This window comes from Macaca mulatta, chromosome 17 (assembly GCF_049350105.2).
Source record: "Macaca mulatta isolate MMU2019108-1 chromosome 17, T2T-MMU8v2.0, whole genome shotgun sequence".
NCBI lineage: Eukaryota > Metazoa > Chordata > Mammalia > Primates > Cercopithecidae > Macaca > Macaca mulatta.
Genome location: NC_133422.1, coordinates 95,356,244 through 95,379,291, shown reverse-complemented (window position 1 = coordinate 95,379,291; position 23,048 = coordinate 95,356,244). Strand labels below are relative to the sequence as shown.

General features: G+C 45.8%; 1 protein-coding gene and 1 long non-coding RNA gene across 7 annotated transcripts in view; one reads left to right on the top strand and one right to left on the bottom strand.

Moving 5' to 3' along the window:
• Positions 1-17,004: 17,004 nt before the first annotated feature.
• Positions 17,005-18,823, bottom strand: LOC144336177 (uncharacterized). Its single transcript, XR_013407708.1, has 2 exons — positions 18,685-18,823; positions 17,005-18,498 (listed from the first exon to the last, which is right to left on the bottom strand). It is a non-coding gene; the product is annotated as an uncharacterized LOC144336177 (long non-coding RNA).
• A 237-nt stretch (positions 18,824-19,060) lies between these two features.
• The window catches only part of TMTC4 (transmembrane O-mannosyltransferase targeting cadherins 4), a 70,113-nt gene continuing 66,125 nt past the window's right edge, over positions 19,061-23,048 (top strand). For 5 of the 6 annotated variants that reach the window (XM_015121399.3, XM_015121395.3, XM_077973931.1 and 2 more), the window contains exon 1: positions 19,061-19,139. The gene's annotated coding sequence lies outside the window, so the exon portion shown is untranslated. Of the gene's footprint in view, positions 19,140-19,188; positions 21,184-23,048 lie in introns of those variants that run through there. The other variant, XM_077973930.1, reaches the window with a different exon arrangement.

Here is a 23,048-nt window from a genome sequence, read left to right as displayed (position 1 = left end):
GATTTTTCTCCCTGTTAGTAAAGGCCTGAAATAACTCTTTCCTTTAACTTTTCCACCAGCTCCTGTGACTTTTTCTCCTGTTTCTGATTATTGTTGTTTCTTAGAGGTCTGGGGGAGCAGTGTTTTCCCCCAATATAGCTTGATTCTATGCTCTTGGTGTCTTAGTCTGTTCTCGTGCTGCTAATAAAGACATACCCAAGACTGGGTAATTTATAAAGGAAAGAGGTTTAATGGACTCACAGTGCCACATGGCTGGAGAGGCTTCACAATCATGGTGGAAGGCAAAGGAGGAGCAAAGTCATGTCTTACATGGTGGCAGGCAAGAGAGCATGTGCAGGAGAACTTTCCTTTTATGAAAACATCAGATCTCATGCCTGTAATCCCAGCACTTTGGGAGGCCAAGGCAGGTGGAGTACCAGGTTAGGAAATTGAGACCATCCTGGCTAACATGGTGAAACCCCATCTCTACTAAAAATATAAAAAATTAGCCAGGCATGTTGGCGTGCACCTGTAGTCCTAGCTACTCAGGAGGCTGAGGCAGGAGAATCGCTTGAACCTGGAAGGCAGAGGTTGCAGTGACCTGAGATTGCACCACTGCACTCCAGCCTGGTGACAGAGCAAGACTCTATCTAAAAAAAAAAAAAAAAAAAAAAAAAAAAAAAAAAAAAAAATCAGATCTCATGAGACTTATTCACTATCACGAGAACAGATTGGGAAAGACCCACCCCCATGATTCATTTATCTCTGCCTGGCCCTTCCCATGACATGAGGGGAATATGGGAGCTGCAGTTCAAGATGAAATTTGGGTGGAGACACAGGCAAACTATAGTACTTGGTTTTTCTTGATATATAACCTTGTTTGTGGCTTTTTGTTTTTGACTCTTATATTGCTTAAAAAAATTTCAAGGGCTGATGAGGGCCCACTTTCATTCACATCTCACCTGAAATATTTAATTGGTTATAAGTCTTTTGACTCTAAGTCCCTTAACCAAAGGGGGAAAAAAACAAACCTAAAAAAATGAATTCAGGCCATGATTGAAAATAGAGTATCAGACATGCCTCACCATGTCCTTTCTTAAATTTTAGGCCAGGTTCAAAAGGCCTTTCAAAATTACAAAATAAAGTATTGCCCTTCTCCCCCATCCACAAAAAAAGAACAGCTTCTCTGTTCAACCAGAAGACTTAGTCTTACTAAGGACACACACACACACACACACACACACACACACACACACACACACACACAAAACTAATCCCTCAAGGATTGTATTAGTTTATTCTCACACTGCTATGAAGAAATGCCCATTGACTAACAATTTCACATGGCTGGGGAGGCCTCAGGAACTTACAATCATGGTGGAAGGTGCCTTTTCAGAAGGCAGCAGGAGAGAGAATGAGTGTTAAACAAAGGGTGAAACCCCTTATAAGAACCACTTGAGCTTGTAAGAACTCACTCAACAGCATGGGGGAAACTGTCATTCTGGGGGAAACTGCCCCCATGATAAATTATCTCTACCTGGTTCCACCCTTGACACATGGGGATTATTACAACCCAAGGTGAGAATTGGGTGGGGACACAGAGCCAAACCATACCCTGTCCCTGGCCCCTCCCAGATCTCATGTCCTCAAATTTCAAAACACAATCATGCCCTCCCAACAGTTCCCTGAAGTCTTAACTCATTCCAGCATTAGCCCAAAAGTCCAAGTCCAAAGTCTCATCTGAGACAAGGCAAGTCCCTTCCTCCCATGAGTCTGTAAAATCAAAAGCAAGTTAGTTACTTCGTAGATACAATGTGGGTATAGGCGTTGGGTAAATAAACTCATTTCAAATGGGAAAAATTGGCCAAAATGAAGGGGCTACAGGCCCCAAGCAAGTCTGAAATTCAGCAGGGCAGTCAAATCTCAAAGCCCTGAAATAATCTCCTTTCACTCCATGTCTCATACCCAGGTCACACTGATGTAAGAGGTGGGCTCCCATTGCCTTAGGCAGCTGTGCACCTGTGGCTTTACAGAGTACAGCCACCTTCCCAGCTGTTTTCACAGGCTGGCATTGAGGGTCTGTGTCTTTTCCAGGTGCATGGGGCAAATTGTCAGTGGACATACCATTCTGGGGTCTGGAGGATGGTGGCCCTCTTCTCACAGCTCCACTACATGGTACCCCCAGTGGGGATTCTGTGTGGGGGCTCCCACCCCACATTTCCTTTCTACACTGCCCTAGCAGTTCTCTGCGAGGGCTCCACCCCTGCAGCAAACTTATGCCTGGACATCCAGGCATTTCCATACATCCTCTGAAATCTAGGTGGAGGTTCCCAAATCTCAATTCTTGACCTTTGTGCACCCACAGGCCCAACACCACATGTAAGCCATCAAGGCTTAGGGCTTGCACCCTTGAAGCAATGGCCTGAGCTGTACCTTGGACCCTTTTAGCCGTGGCTGGGACATAGGGCATCAAGACCTGAGACTGCACAAAGCAGGAAGGCCCTGGACCTGGCCCATGAAACCGTCTTTTCCTCCTAGACCTCTGGGTCTGTGATGAGAGGGGCTGCCAGGAAGGTCTCTGACATGCACTGGGGAGATTTTTCCCACTGTCTTAGTGATTAACATTTGTCTTCTTATTACATATGCAAATTTCTGCGGCTGACTTGAACTTTTTCTCAGAAAATAAGGGACAGCATTAGGAGAAATACCTAATGTAGATGACGGGTTGATGGGTGCAGCAAAGTACTATGGCACATATATACCTTTGTAACAAACATGCACATTCTGCGCATGTATCCCAGAACTTAAAGTATAATTTTGTAAAAGAATATAAAAAAGAGTTTTTCTTTTCTATCACATTGTCCAGCCTGCAAATTTTCCAAACTTTCATGCTCTGCTTTTCTTTTAAACATATGTTCCAATTCCAAACCATATCTTTGTGACTACATAAAACCAAATGCTTTTCAATAGCACCCAAGTCACCTCTTAAACACTTTGCTGCTTAGTATTTTCTCTCACCAGATACCCTAAATCATCTCTCTCAAGGTCAAAGTTCCACAGAGCTCTAGCCCAAGGACAAAATGCCACCAGTCTCTTTGCTAAAACATAGCAACTGTGACTTTATTCCAGTTGCCAACAAGTTCCTTATCTCCATCTGAGACAACCTCAGCCTGGACTTCATTGTCCATGTCGCTCACTATCAGCATTTTGGTCAAAGCCATTCAACAAATCTCTGGGAAGTTCCAAACTTTCCCACATCTTCCTGTCTTCTTCTGAACCCTCTAAATTGTTCCAGCCTCTGCCTGTTACCCAACTCCAAAGTCACTTCCCCATTTTCATGTATCTTTACAGCAGTACCCCACTTCTGGTATCAATTTAAGGATCAAGCCTAACCAAAATAAAACAGCCCTTATCAGGTATTATTGAGTACCCCCACTGTGGTTAAACTTCAGAGAATCAGTAGCTGGGCACACCTGTCCAAGATTAAACCTTTTTTTTATGAGTCCCTGCAGGCATAAGAGGACTGAATGACCTATGCTTGTGAACCTGTAGAAGACTTAAAGCTGTTGTTTCACAAATGCACAAATAAATAACATGACAAGGAGGAGTATGTGCCATAATACACCACACTTAATATTCTCACCTAGTTTTTACCTTTCCTAAGACCTATGATAGCTATTTTATTATTACTAATTTTTGCCCCTTGCTTGTTTATTCTCTTAGTTAAGCTTATGTCTTCTAGACTACAATTCCACCTGAAGATGATGCTGGCACAACGCTTCCAACCCGTCCTGTTTTCTGATGCAGAGAATGAAAACATTCTGCCATTGGGTCCCTTAGGTTAGGTATCCAGAGATTTTTATTCTTCCAATGCCAGGCAGGGCCTGTGCCCAGAAACTCAGCAAGAAGCAGCTACAGAAGATGGACCTCCACCTTTCTGCACCCCCCTTAAGATTAAGAAAGAGTATCTAATCTCTGAGTAGGGAACGCAGTAGGATACTGGGAAGACTTGCTTTCTGGTCGCAACTCTGCTGACCAAAACAAGACCTGGTCCAGATGGGGTGAAATGAAGAAACTAGCAGGAACCAGCAGATGGCGATGAAAGTGATCCCTAGCTGCCCTCATTGCTCATTAGCATAAGATACTCCCACCAGCTCCATGACAGCTTACAAATGCCATGGCAGTGACCCAGAACTTACCATCTTTTTCCATGGCAAGAACCTGGAAGTTGCTCTGCCTTTCCTTGAAAATTCTAAATAACCCACCCCAATGAGCATTAATCTGCCCCTAAATTTGCATGTGCTTGAAAGTGGGCATAAGTGAGAATAAACACAGGTGCTAAGAGCCCATATGTTGCTGACTCTGGGCAAACTGCCTGTGAGTTAGCCCTGCTCTGCAAGGAACAGTACCCTTCAATAAAATATTAGCTAACACCACCAGCTCACCCTTGAGTTATTTCCTGGGCAAAGCCAAGAACTTTCCTGAGCTAAGCCCCAATTTGGGGGCTCACCTGTCCTGCATCGGATGGATGGATGGCTTGATAGAAGGATGAATGAAGAGATTCCAAATCAATCTCTGTCTCATTTGGGTTCTGAATGGCCTTTACCATCAGTAGAGTTCATCTGGGTTGAGGCCACCTTAATTCATCTAAAAGATCTCGATAAGGTAATATCTAATCAGTGAAAGATAGGAGATGCGTCTCAATCTTCTATCTCTCCAATTTACCCCTCTTCTAATTTAGTAATCATCTCTGCCAACCAGGATTTTTGGAAGAAAGTCTAGCCAAAAAAGTTCCTATTAAATTAATATAGAATCTTCCCTGTGGTAGGGAAATGCAGTAGTGTAATGAATCCCTACTCACCTAACATTTGTAGTATTAAGAAGCACCCTGGCTGGGTATGGTGGCTCATGCCTGTAATCCCAGCACTTTGGGAGGCCAAGGCAGGCAGATCACAAGGTCAGGAGTCCAAGACCAGTCTGGCCAACATGGTGAAACCCCATCTCTACTAAAAATACACAAATTAGCCGGGCATGGTGGCACATGTCTGTAATCCCAGCTACTCAGTAGGCTGAGGCAGAATTGCTTGAACCTGGGAGGCGGAGGTGGCAGTGGGCCAAGATCACGCCGTTGCACTCCAGCCTGGGCAACAGAGAAAGACTCTGTCCCACGAAAAAAAAAAAAAAGAAGGGACCCCACTTCCCCCAAAAAATTCTGCAGAGACTTGCTGCAGAGGCTAACCTTGATAAGTGCTGGTAACTTCTCTGTTAAAAAAAAAAACAACAACAAAACTAAATTCTGCCCGACTGGACTTCCTACAAAAAAGCTTTTATTTAAACAAAAAATGGGAGGAGGTGGAGAGCTGCCTATATAACTTAAAATTTCCTCCCCTATTCTTAATGTGTGCCAAGACTGACTTTCCTGAGTCTGCCTTAATAATTCCAGGGACATGTCACACACCAAAACAGCTCATGAAAATGATTTTTCCCAAAATAGTAACTGAACAGCTAGAGACCTGCCCTGGAAATTAAGTCTTTTGTATCATTACATTCAAACATTTTTATTTGATCCATTTCTTACATTTTTTATTTGAAACATATGTAATATCTTTCCTTTGTGTGACATCATTAAATATAGAGCTAGCTCCAGCTGAATGGCTGACAACATGTGTGAGATGCCAGTGGAGAGACTGGGAAAGTGAGAGACTGGGAAAGTAAGCGACTACCCGTGGTAAGAAGAGTACTTAAAACTTGGAAATAGGGGAAAAGAGTAGGTAGGATGTCCCTTTCTCTGTGTTATGGAGTATATTGAGTTGAATAATCCCTCCCTCAAAAATAAAAAAAAAAAAATAAAAAAAAAATAAAAAATCATGTTCCTTCCAGAACCTCAGAATGTGACCTTATTTGGCAATAGGGTTTTGCAGATGTAATTAGTTAAGACTAAGTCATACTGGAGTAGGTTGGGCCCTAAATCCAACATGACTGGTGTTCTGAAGAACACCATGTGATGACAGAGGTAGAGGGTGACATGTCTACAGGGCAAAGAATGCCAAGGATGGTGTGTTAGTCTGTTCTCGTATTGCTATAAGGAATTACCCGAGACTAGGTAATTTACAAAGAAAAGAGGTTTAATTGGCTCACAGTTCCACAGGCTGTATAGGAAGCATGGCTGGGGAGGCCTCAGGAAACTTACAATCATGGCAGAAGGTGAAGGGGAAGCAGACACATCCTACATGGCTGGGGTAGGAGGAAGAGAGGGAAGAGGGAGGTGCTGCACACTATCACAGACAATCAGGTCTCATGAGAACTCACTCATTATTATGAGAACAGCAAGGGGGAAATTCACCCTCATGATCCAATCACCTCCTACAAGGCCCCTCTTCCGACATCGGGGATTACAATTCGACAGGAGATTTGGCCGGGTACACAGATCCATACCATATCAGATGGCCAGCAACTACTAGAAGCTGGGAGAGGGGCATGAGACAGATTTCCCTCAGAGCTTCCAGAAGGATCCAACCCTGCCCACACCTTGATTTCAGATTTCTAGCCTCTTGAGAGAATAAATTTCTGTTGTTTTAAGCTACTCAGTCAATTATAGTTTGTTATAACAGCTCTAGGAAACAAATACCCTGGGCTATTATTTAATAGGCTCACCCAAGTACCCAAGTATTATTAAATTTTTTAGGGGACTGTGACTTTGCTGTTTCTACTTATTACAGTAGGTAAGGGTACAGTCTCTGTAAAGTTACATGTTAATTTGTAGACCTTGCCCAGTGGAGATGCAAATAATTTTTGTCTAGTGAAAAAGATAACCTTAAAAGTTATTATTTTAATATCCTGTAAAGTATTAACCAGTTTTGCTTCAAACTCAGCAGATGTACCAGAATGTGTTTTCTGGTGGAGACAGTTCTGATCCTTCTAATTTTCATTTGAATTGGTTTTACCACCTGTTCCCTTATTAGAAAGTGAAATAAAATTCTCGATGCTTCTTCATTCTACATACAGATTAGTCATGTTTTTAACTTTTTTGAAATTATACTTTAACAACCCAGAATCTTCACGGACCAGACATCTTTCTGAGGTGGTCTGGTTCAATGTCCCACTGAATGGAGGAATGCATTCTTTCATCTGTGCATTCATCAATAGGCTTGGTCAGTCTGTGCTTGAAGATTTTACTTGATGGGGAACTCATGATTCTTTTTTTTTTTATTTATTTCAATAGACTTTTGGGGGAACAGGTGGTGTTAGATTACACGAGCAAGTTCTTTAGCGATGATTTATGAGATTTTGGTGTACCCATCACCTGAGCAGTGTACACTGTAGTGTATACCCAATGTGCAGTCTTTTATCCCTCATGCCCCACTCTCAGTCTTTCCCCCAAGTCTACAAAGTCCGTTGTACCTCTTATTTTATTTTATTTGAGACAGAGTTTCACTCTGTCACCCAGGCTGGAGTTCCATGGTGCAATCTCAGCTCACAGCAACCTCCACCTCCTGGGTTCAAGCGATTCTCCAGCCTCAGCCTCCCAAGTAGCTGGGATTACAGATGCCCACCACCATGCCTGGCTAATATTTTGTATTTTTGGCAGAGATGGGGTTTCACCACGTTGGTCAGGCTGGTCTCAAACTCCTGACCTCAAGTGATCTGCCTACCTCGGCCTCCCAAAATGATGAGATTATTGTCATGAGCCACCATGCCCGGACGATTGTATCATTCTTACACTTTTGCATCCTCATAGCTTAGCTCCCACTTATGAGTGAGAACGTATCATGTTTGATTTTCCATTCCTGAGTTACTTCACTTAGAATAATGGTCTCCAATTCCATCCAGGTTGCTGTGAATGCCATTTCTTTTTCTTTTCTTTTCTTTTTTTTTTTTTTTTTTGAGATGGAGTTTCACTCTTTTTGCCCAGGCTGGAATGCAATGGCGTGATCTTGGCTCACCACAACCTCTGCCTCCCGGATTCAAGCGATTCTCCTGCCTCGGCCTCCTGAGTAGCTGGGATTCCAGGCACACACCACCATGCCTGACTAATTTTGTATTTTTAGTAGAGACAGGATTTCACCATGTTGGTCAGGCTGATATCAAACTCCCGACCTCAGGTGATCCGCTCTCCTGGGTCTCCCAAGGTGCTAAGATTACAGGTATGAGCCACCATGCCCAGACAAATGCCATTATTTCATTGCTTTTTATGGCTGAGTAGTATTCCATGGTATATATACACCACATTTTCTTTACTCCTTGATGGATGGGCATTTGGGCTGGTTCCATATTTTTGCAATTGCAAATTCTGCTGCTATAAACATGCATGTGTAAGTATCTTTTTCATATAATGACTTCTTTTCCTCTGGACAGATACCCAGGAGTGGGATGGCTGGATCAAATGGTAGATCTACTTTTAGTTCTTTACGGAATCTCCACACTGTTTTCCATGGTAGTTGTACTAGTTTACATTCCCACCAACAGTGTAAAAGTGTTCCCTTTTCACCACACCCACACCAACATCTATTTTTTAAATTATTATGGCCATTCTTGCAGGAGTAAGGTGGTTGTACTGTGGTTTTGATTTGCATTTCCCTGATCATTAGTGATATTGAGCATTTTTTCATATGTTTGTTGGCCATTCATATATTTTCTTTTGAGAACTGTCGATTCATGTCCTTAGCCCACTTTTTGATGGGATTGTTTGTTTTGTTCTTGCTGATTTGTTTGGGGAACTCATGGTTGTTTTTATGGTAAGCTGTTCTATTGCTAGACATTTATAATTAGAAAATTATTTCTCAAACTAAGGCAAAATCTCCTTCCAACTTCTATCCACTAGTTTGAATTATGCTTTCAGGAGCAGCACAGAATCTGACAGCCCTTAGGATATTTGATATTATACTCTTCTTGTTTTTTTCTCCCCCAGGCTAAGTATCCTTAGATCCACGTGAGCACTAGAGTGTTCCTTACATATTTTGTCATCCTATTGAATTTGGGAACTGAATTAAATTCAACAACTCCACTCCTGTTTTTTGAGCTTCTACTGTGTTCAGTGCTGTGCTCAGTACTGGAAAAGGAATCAGATGAGAAAACACTACTCTTATAAAGGAATCTTTGCAAGAGCAATGAACAGATTGGAAAGACTCAATAGCTTTATGGGATCCATTGAGGAGAGCATGATTAATTCTACCTGAGGATTTAAGCAAGGCTGGTTTACAAAGAAAGTTCTCCTTGAACTAATTCCTGAAGGTGGGTGCGAAGTATCCAGGTGTGAGGGACATCCCAGGCAAAGGTAGAAAGACATATGAGCAAAAAAAAAAAAAAAAAAAAAAGAACAGGAGAAAATTCTCAAATAATCACAAGGTATTAGAGCACCCTCCAAATTCCATGAGAGCTAAAAAGATATAAATGTGATTAGTGGGTAAAATAATAATTACGGAAATAAACCTGTCCCTAAAAATGTAGGCAGGAGGGTGGTAGTCTGCACAAAGACCATAGAACTTGAGCTAAAGAGCAAGATGTGTCAATGTTTACTCAGCCCAGTCCAAGGAAAAGGGAGCATATTGGGAAGATTTATCAATTTGCAGGAGAAAAGCAAAAATTTGTAAAACCAGTAATCAAATGGTAGGAAATTTTGTGTGCCGATTTTACAATGGGATCTGATGTCAGTTTGCCTAGTGCACATCCCAGTTCTGACTCTTGCTCTCCACATGACCTGGAGCAAGCTACTTAATATCACCAAGATTCAACTTCCCCATCTGTAAAATGGGTCATAATAGGCCAGGCACGGTGGCTCATGCCTGTAATCCCAGCACTTTGGGAGGCCAAGGCAGGCGGATCACAAAGTTAGGAGATCGAGACCATCCTGGCTAACATGGTGAAACACTGTCTCTACTAAAAATACAAAAAATTAGCCAGGCATGGTGGTACACACCTGTAGTCCCAGCTACTTGGGAGGCTGAGTCAGGAGAATGGCATGAACCCAGGAGGTGGAACTTGCAGTGAGCCAAGATCGTGCCACTGTATTCCAGCCTGGGTGACAGAGCAAGACTCTGTCTCCAAAAAAAAAAAAAAAAAAAGAAAAAGAAAAAAAGGGTCATTATAGCAAACTTCAAGGGATTATTAGGTTTCTATAACATAATTAGGTTCATACACATAATGGAAGTGTGTATCACGTGCCTGGCACATGCTAAGTTATCAGTGCAGAATAAATTTTATTATTATTGTCTCATTTATTTAAAATAGCAATTTAAGGTGAGGAAGCTGCAATTAAAAGAGAACAAGACCCAGGGAGGGGCTCTTACAATCAAGCTCTTAGAATCTTTTACTTCGTATGCACATTTTCCTTCTACATGACCTTCTGGGCCTTGGGATCCTCCCTGCTCTCCGGGGCTGTCAACCCCATGACCCACAAGTCACGGCAGAGACCAAAGTGTCCATTCTCAAGCCCGGCTCATGCGGACCACTCGTTCTCTCTAACTCCGGTCAGACAGCTAAGATTGAAAGCAGACAGGGCAAGGGATGGTGCGTGGAAGTTAAATTCACCCACAGGTCTGGTTCCTTGTCTGACACAGATAAATTCTCAAATCTTCTTTCCAACAACCTTCATCTTAATCAAGGTTCCTTCATCTAAAAGGAAGAAAAGCTATTCAACATATCTTAAGAAAAAAAGAATATATTGGAAGGAAACAAAAGCATCTCCCCGAATCATGGGGCAATAAGATCTAGGAGGCCTCCCAAATGAGAGACTTTGGACTTAAGTCACCTCTCTTGGCCTCCAGTGCTGCATGGTATCTGGGCACCATGTCTCTCTAAACATCTGATTAATCCTTGTTTTTCCAGCAAACTCCCTGCTGCTGGAGAAAAACAGGGTTGCTTCAGCCCTGGCCTTATCCCATCTCACTGTGTACAATCTCTGCTGATTAATCCCCTTTAACATGGCTCGGTTAATTCATTCTCTCAAGAGAAATTTCAGAGACCTCCTACTGCCTATAGAAAAAAGTCCAAGTTTCTTATGACATTGCATACCCTCTTCAATCTGGAAAGTTCAACCCTTTCCAGCCTGCTTCCTCCACATGGATTCCATGTTTAGACAGTCTGGATTTCTATAAATATGGCCATAACTTTCCAAAATCTCATGCCCATTCATGGCTGGAAAGCTGTCCCTCACCAATCCTCTCCTATTAAAATCATACACAAGTGAAACCAAACTCATTTTCTCTTCTAGGCCTATAATTAAACTACATCGTCCAGCCCTCTTGCATCTAGACAGCATGACTGCTTTTCTCCAATAGAAAGAGAGTGGAAGTAATGTGTGTAACTTCCAGGCCAAGGCAGTTAACAGCACATGTGTCTTTTCAATCTATTCACTCTTTTCTCCCCTCCTCCCAAGGAATAATGTAAAGCAACTGTTAAGCCAGTTAAAGATGAAAGCCTGGAGCCACGACATGGGTGGAGTCTGGGTTCCAGAATGACTATTTGGAGACTGTGCATGGCTAGGACATGAGAAAGAAAACTTGATCAGGCTAAGTCACTGAGACTCAGCATTGTCATAATAGCAATTGAACTACTCTGATGGCACATCATACCTCGACACTTTGCTCAAATTTTACACCTTCTTATGTCACTCCTGTAGAAAATGACCACTCTGTCATCTGAGCATTTTTCTCTAGTGCTCCATTTACAGTATTTATCATTTAGCCTTCTGTCATACAGGTTGTTTATGTGTTCTCTCTTTCTCTCTAGATTGTACATTTTTTGAGGACAAGTGTTGAGGTGTTCCTTGCCCAGCAACCACATTTTAGTCACTGCTAGTATATGGCGAGGGTTGTTGCTGCTGTCCAGTGTACATGCTGTTCCTTGATGGAATTTCTATCTGGTGAACAGGGGTGGCAAGCAAGAAGGAAATATGAGAGTCCCCTTACATTCTCCTAGGGCTGAGGGGCTCTCATGAAAGGAGTCCTCCAAGTCCAGGGAAGCTGCGTACACCTGGGAGAGCTGTTTCCTGCCCAACTCCAGAGGGCTCTATTCATGCAAATTATAGTGCACCTGTGTGCACATTTCAGAGCCCAAAGACTTCCCAGACACCAAAACCATTTCAACCACCCCCAAATCTACAACCAAGCTAACTGAAAGTAGTTATCCCCAAAGGCTCAAATGACTCATCTCCCTCCAACAACTTTTGACATCCACTCTTCATAAGGGAGAAGGTATGGGGAGACAAGACAATATGTACTCACTTTTTTGTTCCAGTTCTTTCCAGTCTGACATAACCTTATTAGTCAGGTAAGGGGTTCTTTAACTCTCTGACTACATCCCTTGGTTGCGTGCCCAACCTTGGCTTCATTGAGTAAAGTACTGACTGTTTAACCCCAGACCTCTCTCTGTGCTTCCTTCCTCATCTGTAGGATGAGGATAATGATATGCACTTGGAAGAAGTTGTTGCGGGAAGTCAGGGACCCCAAACAGAGGGACTGGTTGAAGCCACAGCAGAAAAACATACATTGTGAAGATTTCATGGACATTTATTAGTTCCCCAAATTAATACTTTTATAATTTCTTATGTCCGTCTTTACTGCAGTCTCTGAACATAAATTGTGAAGATTTCATAGACACTTATCACTTCCCCAATCAACACCCTTGTGATTTCCTATGCCTGTCTTTACTTTAATCTCTGAATCCCATCATCTTCGTAAACTGAGGAGGATGAATGTCGCCTCAGGACCCTGTGATGATTGTGTTAACTGTACAAATTGTTTGTAGAGCATGTGTGTTTGAACAATATGAAATCTGGGCACCTTGAAAAAAGAACTGGATAACAGCAATCTTCAGGGAACAAGGGAGATAAGACTTGGAGTCTGACTGTTGGTGAGCAGGACAGAACAGAGCCATATTTCTCTTCTTTCAAAGGCAAATAGGAGAAATATCGCTGAATTCTTTTTCTCAGCAAGGAACATCCCTGAGAAAGAGAATGAGCCCCGGAGGGTAGGCCTATGAATGGCCCTTGTGGGAGTGGCTGCCTTTTATGGTCGAAGCCGAAGGGATGAAATAAGCCCCAGTCTCCTGTAGTGCTCCCAGGCTTATTAGGATGAGGAAATTCCCGCCTAATAAATTTTGGTCAGACAGGTTGTCTACTCTCAAACCCTGTCTCCTGATAAGATGTTATCAATGACAATGCGTGCCGGAAACTTCATTAGCAATTTTAATTTCACCCCATCCTGTGGTCCTGTGATCTTGCCCTGCCTCCACTTGCTTTGTGATATTTTATTACCTTGTGAAGCATGTGATCTCTGTGATGCACACCCTATTCATGCACTCCCTCCCCTTTTGAAAATCACTAGTAAAAATTTGCTGGTTTTACAGCTCAGGGAGCATCATGGAAACTGCCGACATGTGATGTCTCCCCCGGACACCCAGCTTTAAATTTCTTTCTCGTACTCTTTCCCTTTATTTCTCAAACCAGCTGAGATGCTTAGGGAATAGAAAAGAACCCATGATAACCGTCAGGGGTGGGTTCTCCCAATAAGAAGTTATGGTTTTTTTTTTGTTTTTGTTTGTTTGTTTGTTTGTTTGAGACAGAGTCTTGCTGTATCACCTAGGCTGGAGTGCAGTGGTGTGACCTTCGCTAACTGCAACCTCTGCCTCCCAGGTTCGAGCTATTCTCCTGCCTCAGCCTCCCAAGTAGCTGGGATAACAGGTGCCTGCCACCACACCCAGCTAATTTTTTCTTTTTTTTTTTTTTCTGTATTTTTAGTAGAGATGGGGTTTCACCATGTTGGCAAAGCTGGTCTTGAACTTCTGACCTCAAGTGATCTGCCCCTCCTCAGCCTCCCCAAGTGTTGGGATTACAGGTGTGAGCCATCATCCCTGGCCGGAACTTTTGTGAGAATTAAATAACACAAGCACAGCGCCTGGAGCACATTGAGTGGTCCACCACCATCATGCCTTCCATGTGTGACAGCAACCCCAGAGCTCCTGTCCAAGAGGCTGGGGGTTGCTGTCACATGCAGAAGGCATGATGGGGGCAAGGGGTTGTGGTCAGTTTAGGGGAGCAGGAACAGGGAAATTCTCCCTGCGTCTTATCCTTCTTACTAAACCATAAGATTGTAAGAGGTGGAATCAGTGTCATGTTTACCTTTATCCTCTCCACAGAGCCTGCCCCTATGCTTTGCACATAGTGTTATATCATTTTGGTCATGGTTGGCTTTGCAATTTACAGCACAAAAGAACATTGGATAAAGTCAGGAGACTCTGATTCTAACTCCAGTATTGCCAATAACATGTAATGCGACCTTAAGAGTTGTGCATCTCTAGGAGATACCTTGTTAAATGCCTGCTGTGTGGTAGGCATGGTAGCTGCAGGGGTGCAGGAGTTAACTACACAGACATGGTTCTTGCCTTCATGGAACTTACAGTCTAATGAGATAGAGATAGACTTTATACAAATGGCCACACTGTCAGTTAATTATAGTTTTAATAAAAGCTATGAGAGTATATACAGATGGACCTATATGTGTTTGGGGAGATAATTCAGGGAAGAGTTTTCAGAGGAGGTGACACTTGAGTAGTGACCTGAAGAATGAATTAGGGCAGCGAAAGTTTGCTCCCCAACCTTTTTGACACCAGGGACCAGTTTAATGGAAGACAATTTTTCCATGGATGGAGTTGGGGCAATAGTTTCAGGATGAAACTGTTCCACCTCAGATCATCAGGCATTGGTTAGACTCTCATAAGGAGCTTGCAACCTAGATCCCTCGCAGGCACAGTTCACAGTAGGGTTCCCACTCCTATGAAAATCTAATGCTGTTGCTGATCTGACAGGAGGTGGAGCTCAGATGGTACTGCTCCCTTGGCAGGCTCACTTCCTGCTGTGCCGCCTGGGTTCCTAACAAGCCATAGACAGATACCCATCCATGGCCCTGGGGAGCTGGAAACCTCTAAACTGGAGGTAGCCAGGTGTGATGGAGGAGGGCAGGAGGGAGCACTGCATGTCCATGTGCACAGCCCAGGATGGAAAGGAGCTCAAGCACACTGGAGGATACAAGAAGGCCGACATGGCTGGGGCCTAGGGAATGCAGGAGAGAGAGGCATGAGATGACTCAGGAGCAGCAGGCAAGGGGCCTGATCATGCTGTGGCACTGCAGATCATGAAAGATTGAGGCCTTCAATCCAAGAGTACTGGGAAGCAGGGGCCCACCAAGAGGGGCCATGTGGGGAAAAGCCATCCTGAAGGCAGGAAATAAGGGGTGCATTGTCTATAGAGAGTTGACAATAATAAAACTGACTAGGCCAGGCGTGGTGGCTCGCACCTGTAATCCCAGCATTTTGGGAGGTCAAGGCGGATGGATCCCCTGAGGTCAGGACTTTGAGACCAGCCTGGCCAACCTGGTGAAACCCTGTCTCTACTAAAAATACAAAAATTAGCTGGGCGTTGCGGTGAGTGCCTGTAATCCCAGCTACTCAGGGAGGCTGAGGCAGGGGAATCACTTGAACCCAGAAGGCGGAGGTTGCAGTGAGCTGACATTGCACCATTGCACTCCAGCCTGGGCAACAGAGCGAGACTCTGCCTCTTTGGCAAACCTGACAAAAACAAGCAATGGGGAAAGGATTCCCTCTTTGACAAAGGTGCTGGGAAAACTGGCTAGCCATATGCAGAAAGCTGAAACTGGATCCCTTGCTTACACCTTATATAAAAATTAAGATGGATTAAAGACGTAAACGTTAGACCTAAAACCATAAAAACTCTAGAAGAAAACCTAGGCAATACCATTCAGGACATAGGCATGGGCAAAGACTTCATGACTAAAATACTGAAAGCAATGGCAACAAAAGCCAAAACTGACAAACGGGATCTAATTAAACTAAAGAGCTTCTGCACAGCAAAAGAACCTATCATCAGAGTGAACAGGCAACCTACAGAATGGGAGAAAATATTTGCCATCTACCCATCTGACAAAGGGCTAATATCCAGAATCTTCAAAGAACTTAAATTAACAAGAAAAAAAAAATCAAAAAGTGGGCAAAGGATATGAACAGACACTTCTCAAAAGAAGACATTTATGCAGCCAACAGACATATGAAAAAATGCTCATCATCACTGGTCATCAGAGAAATGCAAATCAAAACCACAATGAGATACCACCTCATGCCAGTTACAATGGTGATCATTAAAAAGTCAGGAAACAACAGATGCTGGAGAGGATGTGGAGAAACAGGAACACTTTTACACTGTTGGTGGGAGTGTAAATTCGTTCAACCATTGTGGAAAACAGTGTGGCAATTCCTCAAGGATCTAGAACCAGAAATACCATTTGACCCAGTGATCCCATTACTGGGTATATACCTAAAGGATTATAACTCATGCTACTATAAAGACACATGCACATGTATGTTTATTGCAGCACTATTCACAATAGCAAAGACTCAGAACCAACTCAAATGTCCACCAATGATAGACTGGATTAAGAAACTGTGGCGTATATACACCATGGAATACTATGCAGCCATAAAAAACGATGAGTTCATGTCCTTTGCAGGGACATGGATGCAGCTGGAAACCATCATTCTCAGCAAACTATCACAAGGACAGAAAACTAAACACCGCATGCTCTCACTCATAGGTGGGAGTTGAACAACGAGAACACATGGACACAGGGTGGGGAACCTCACACAGCAGGGCCTGTCAATGGGTGGGGTGCTGGGGGGGAGGGAAAGAATTAGGAGAAATACCTAATGTAAATTACGAGTTGATGGGTGCAGCCAACCAACATGGCACATGTATACCTATGTAACAAACCTGTACATTCTGCACATGTACCCTAGAACTTAAAGTATATATACCTAAAAAAAAAAAAACCTGACTAAAATTTCATCTGCTTTTTATTTCCACCAGGCACTGGTGATTCTATATCAGTCAGCAGTGTGCTGGTAAATGTTCAACAACTAACTCTCTGGGGAAAATAGAAATGTTTGCCTACATATACAACCAAATGTGTGTTATAAATGTTTCTGATATAAAGGATGTGTAATAAACAATACACAAGTAAAAAATAGGCAGACACTCTTTATTGTCAGTTCTGTCTACTTGACTGATTCTCACAGAAAGTTTTGGTTCCTTTTTGCCAAAGGCTTGTATCTGAATCGATTCAATGCTTGTAACTCAACCATGATGTGACTAGTGAAATTACACACCGATTTTTGCTAACAAATTTATTGTCCTTAAATCTGATACGTGATCTGTTAGACTACTTCTAACCCTCGTATAAACTCATTAAACTGCAATCTTTTTGTTTCAGCACTAAGCACAACACATTTTAAAGTTTAATCTACATTATTAACATTTTCCCCATCACTTTCTTAAGTCTAGAGACAATCGGCAAAACAAATCGATCCCTGATTCATAATGTTGGCTAACTTCCATGGTGTAAATACTTCGACCATGGCCCATTACAGTCTACCAATGAGACATCACTGAGTGTGGGCCGGGAAGACGCATGCGCAGTAAGCACATTATGATAATACTGGAAATGGAAGTGGACAGACTGCAGAGACATTTAGGAAGTAGAATCTTGGCAATTTGTTAGATGCCGGGGTGAAGGCAGAGTTTGGGAAACACTGGTTGGTGGTGTCTTCACTCTCACAGGGAGACAGGGAGTTGAAAGCAAGCAGGGAAAGGACACATTCAGCTTTGGATGGGTTCCATTTGAGGTGCTTGTTACGAGGAATAGCTGAATAGGAAGCTAGACAAACGGATTTGGAGTTCAGAGGAGCAAAGATTAGAGTTGTAAATTTGGGATATATTGATTTAAATGTTGACAGCAGGTTAAATCATTCAGGGAAAAATTGTGGAGAGGAAAGGTCTGAGACCTTGAAAACTCTGTTACTTGGTGGTCACCCAGAGCAGACAAGCACGCCAAGACTGGGGACAGACAGGAAAGTGGAGCACCCTCCCGCCACAGGAAGACGTGTTTTAAGGAGGAAGAAGGAATTTTTGCTCAGATCAGGTAACACAAGAAAGGAGAGTGTCCTTTGACTTTAGTGATGTGGATGTTACTTGCGACCACTAAAAAGGCAATTTCACCGTGTGTGAAAACGAACACGTGAATGGAGTTGAGAGACGACAAAACTGGGGGGAGGCGCCTCTTTCACCAACTTCAGCGGTGCAAGGGGAAGTGGAGTAGAGTCTTGGGAATGATGAAATGCCGAGGATACGGATTCCAGCCCAGAGGGAGCAATGGATCGGATTCTTCGATACTGGAAAAACGGACGGTGGGGGGGCTCGGTGATGTAGGGAGCAGGTAGTGCAGCTTTGCCGGTGGAAAGTGGAAGAAGTTTCTCTTTTTTCCTGAAGCAGGCGGCAAAGACCTCTGAGAGTGGGAGTGTGGGGGATGTGCCGGTCACCCGGATGGGAGTGGAGGTTTGGGACCAAGTGGCCCGAGCCTGCGGTGAGTGGGCCCGCCCTGGGTGGCTCTGGCCGCAGCAGGGTCGATGGGGCAGCACGGTCTCAGCAGGAAGAACACGGCTTCAGTCAGTTCTGTTCTGAGAAGCAGAAGGTGGAGACACGCACATTTTAAAAAAACTCCTCCCGGACAGGAAGAAGTGAAGTTCTGGCTGTTCTGCGAGGACGCCGCAGTCCCAGCGCGGAGACCACCGCGCGGGCGAAGTGCGACACAGGCCAGAAATAGGGTCCCGCACGTGGACCGCGGAGGAAGAAAGAGGGCTCACCCGGGCTCCCGCAGCTAGCCTCGCCCGACCAGGCTGGTGCCGCCTCTTCCCGCCCCGGCCCCGCCTCAGCTCCGCGCCCACAACCCGGCTTCCTCCTCTCCCGCCTGGTCGGTCTGCCCCTGCGCCTCCTTCGCCGCCGACTAGCGCCCCCTGGCCTGACGTCACCGGCGCGTCCGCCAATGAGCTGAGGAGGGACTCGGCTGCGACCTGAAAGTGACGGGAGCAGCAGCCAATGGTCGGGCGGAGGGGGCGGGTCGAGATGGGTGTTGGTGGGGAGCCCGGGCGCGTGGGGAGCTGCGGGAGGCGCGGGGCGGGGGGCAGGGGCGCGGCGGGGGGGGTCGAGGGGGGCGGTGCGCGGGCGGCCCCTCCCCCTGTCAGGTCCGGGCGGGCGCCTGGAGCCGCCGGAGTTTCCGCACCCGGGAGGGCGATGCGGCCGGGGCTCAGGCTCCTTGCAGGTAACGCGCGGGGCGGCCCCTGCAGGGCCGAGCGCGCCGCGGGGCTAGTGGAGTTGGACGCGGAGCCGGTGCGGGCTCCCCGCTGCTGCCGAGTCCCGAGCTCCGCACGGTGGCCCGGGCCCGGCCGCGGCGCTGCTAGAGGAGTTGGTTCCGGGACCTGAGCTGCGGCCCGGGCTGGGGTCAGGGGAGACGCCGGCCCCTGTGTGAGCTGCACACGGGACAAAGGGCGCGGTGTTGAGGCTGCGCGCCCCACCTCCCCGCGCCCCGCTCGGGCCCCTGCGCTACTCAGCCCGAGCGGAGGTCGCCGCCCCCAGCCCCTGCCTTCAGCCGCGCGGGCTCCTTCGGCCCGGGCGCACCCGGCGCCTGCGGCGCGTCCCCGGAGCGGCCATCTGGCCGCGGGGCCCCGCGCCTGGCCGCCAGCTGGCCGCGGCGCAGGCGATGGCTGGACACAGCCGGGCCGCTTGGCCGCTTGCCCCGGGTTCCGCGGCGGCTCTCCCACCGCGCCGCGAGCGCCCGCTACTCCATGCTCGGCTGCGGAGCGGAGCGGCGCGAGCGCGGGGCCAGCGGCCCGGGCGCCCGGGGCCACCGAGCCGCCACTTCCCGGCGTGGGCTCAGAGTTTGGGGAAGCCGAGCAGGTGGCGCAGCCACTGCCCACCTCCTGCGAACTCTGCGGGGCTTCTAGTCACGTTGATGTTGTGACTATGGGCTGTGTGTGTGTTTTTCTTTTTTTTTTTAACCACACACAAAAGAAGGGAGGAGTTAGAGGAAAGATGTAGCCACTATGAGTCATCCCACACTTCGCTCTTTCTCCGGGATAGCAAATGCATGGGGAGAATGTCTTGAGAAACAGTTATAGTAGGGACTGCCTAGGTCCCCTCCCTGTCCCCTTTCTCTGCAGTCCTGTCTGCGCCGGGCGCGCCCTAGATGGAGGTGGGGTAAAATGACGGCCACGCACCTAGATGGGGGAAATGGCTACAAGCTAGCAAGCTGGAAACTTTCTGGGACAGTGGAGCTGTGAATATCGAACCACTCACATTCTTGCTATAGGCAGCCATGGCCCTCGTGCGCTACTGAATTATAAATGGGAAGGCCGTCACAGCAGGACGATACCTTAGCCTTCAGTAGCATGAATTCAGCACTGCACGGAGGAGGGCAGTGGTGGTGGTTCACGCCTCTGCCTTGAGGGGCCCAGGATCGGATCAGCCAGGAAACTGCCAGGACCGGGGATGTGGGGTCACAAGTGATCACGTTCTCTAATCTGATTCCCAGAGGTGCTGTCACCTCTCAGCGTGGCAGAGGATGGCTGGCTATGTGGTTGAATGTCACAGGTGAGGTAGAAAGGCGGGGCAGAGGTCAGCAGGCCCCCGGATGCATGGAGAGGAATATTCTTCTGTAGGTGGCTGCTGCTAATTTTCCCAAGGGGAAACATTTAGGTTTGGTGTCGCCATTCTGTTTACTGCAGTCCAGGCTGCTGTGTCAGCTGTCATTGGGTCCTCATGGTTCACAGCTGGATGACATTTGTTTTTCGCGGGTCCCTGTGTGGGGTCTTTTTGACCTTCTCACAGATAATTAGTTTGTTTTAACCTGCTGAAAACAGAGGCTTGATACGAGAAGTTTGAGAAATTGTAGGATAAAGGGACCTCTGCTTTGTTCCAGATTTCAGCCCCTGTAGAGGGGCCAGTTGATTCTGTTGCAGGAGTCAGGTAGCGAGCAGAACACTGACTTCATTCCTCCCGGGTTGTGCCCTCTGCTTGGCCTGTAGCTGAGGCCACAGTGGGTCTCTCTTGTTGCTTCATAAGGTGAGCTAACGATCCAGCTATGGCAGAGGAGCCAGGCGGGACATCACGTGGAGAAGAGGGACCAGAAAGTGCAAGCTAGGGCCCATCTGGAAGAAAACGGAGCATCCCTTCCTATTTCATGGCCTGAGTGTAAAAAACGGTGGAGGCTGGGCACGGTGGTTCACACCTGTAATCCCCATGCTTTGGGAGGCCGAGGCAGGAGGATCGCTTGAAGCCAGGCGTTTCAGACCAGCGTGGGCAACATGGTGAGACCCTGTCTCTACAAAAAAGTTTTTAAAATAGCCAGGCATAGTGGCATATGCCTATAGTCCCAGCTACTTGGAAGGCTGAGGTGGAAGGATCCCTTGAGCCCAGTAAAGTGAGGCTGTGGTGAGCTATGATCATACCACTGCACTCCAGCCTGGGTGACAGAGTGAAACCCTGTCTCAAAAAAAAAGGGGAAGGGGTGTAGAGAGGGTGGTCCCCCATCTCTACCACCTTACTCAGACAGGGCTGCTTTTACCTGAGTGCCAAGCCTGGCTCAGGTCATTGAGGAACAGAAGTCGTTTAGTGTTAGAGGAAGGAGAGTTGGGAACAGGGTCACTGTGTATGGTTGTACAGTTTGTACCAGACACCGGACCAAGGAAGCCATGTGCCCTGGGTCTGCCCAAAAGAAGGGTCTGCCTTTCTCAGTTGCACCAGGTCACGCGATGGGCTGCTGCTGGCCCTAGTGCTCAGCCCATCTGCATGAATAAACAGTCGCAACATGGGTGTGCGCAAGACAGGCAGTCAGGGACTAGGAAGCAGCGGCTAATTTCTCCAAAATCTAACAATAATGAGAACTAGTTGTTTGCATGCATTTTCTCCCTTTAATTCTTTACCACCGCCCTCTGAAGAAAGTAGTGGTGGTACCATGTTGTGCCCAGTGAGGAAACTGATTCTTAGAAAGACTAAGCAGTTCAAGGTCGTGCAGCCGGCAGGTCCAGGTTTGTCTGTCACCAGAGCCTTTGGTCTCAACCACTGGACTAGACTGATCACTTTGCCTGGCCTTCTAACAAATTGTAGCTTTTTTAATTTTTTATTTTTTTTTTGCATTTGCTAGTGAAAGGCATTTTCCGAACTATTCCACTATGTACATTAACAGTAAATCCCTTGAAAGAAAAGAGCATTTGTGAGTATTTTCGGTGGCAGCAAAGATGTGGGAGGCCTTGGAGAAAGGAGAAGGAGCCCCCTGAGATAGAGAAGCAGGGGAGTCACAGCGAGGGGGGGAGAGCCAGCCAGAACTAGGAAATGATGTGGGGGCAGGGGCATTGGAGGTAGGCCAGGTTCTCTGCTGTCCCTGCAAGAGCAGAGGAGGAATCATCTGAGATCCACTGAGTCATCCATCCAGTTGACTTCCCAAGAGTTTGGACCTGGCCTACCAGGGTACCTGGTTGATGGTACGGTCCACAGTCTACCTTATATATACTGGGGCTGTTGCTTGGAACATATTGCTTGGAACATGATTATTGCTTGGAACATGATTATTGCTTGGAACATGATTATGCTTAGAACATATTATGCTTAGAACATATATTGCTTAGAACATGACTATGCTTAGAACATAGTCATGTTCTAAGCAATCTGAGGTACGGCTGCTAATTTAGGAGCACAAAGTATTTCCTGATTTAGTATTCTACTTAGAAGGCCATTTGAACCTTGACAAACGTGTGTGAAATAATTTTCAAATATTTGGGACTGAAGCAGATAATATCCAGGCTCAGTGGTACACTCCTGTAGTCCCAGCTACTTGGGAGACTGAGGCAGGAGGATTACTTGTGCCCAAAAGTTGAATCTAGTCTGGGCAACATAGCAAGACACCATCTCCAAAAATATATTGCATGAGCCAGTAAATTCACTATTGAAACAATAAAGCAGATAACGTCAAAACCAGTTACATGACCTTTTGTCAACTCATGATTCTATTGTGCATTTCAAATTGCTATAAATTGTTTGTTTTCCTTCACAGTAATTTTCTAAATTTTCTTATTCTCTCCATATTAAATCATAGTATCTTCCTAACTATTCAGTGTTTGGCTTTGTTGGGGTTTGTTGTTTCCGACAGGGTCTCACCCTGTTGCCCATGCTGTAG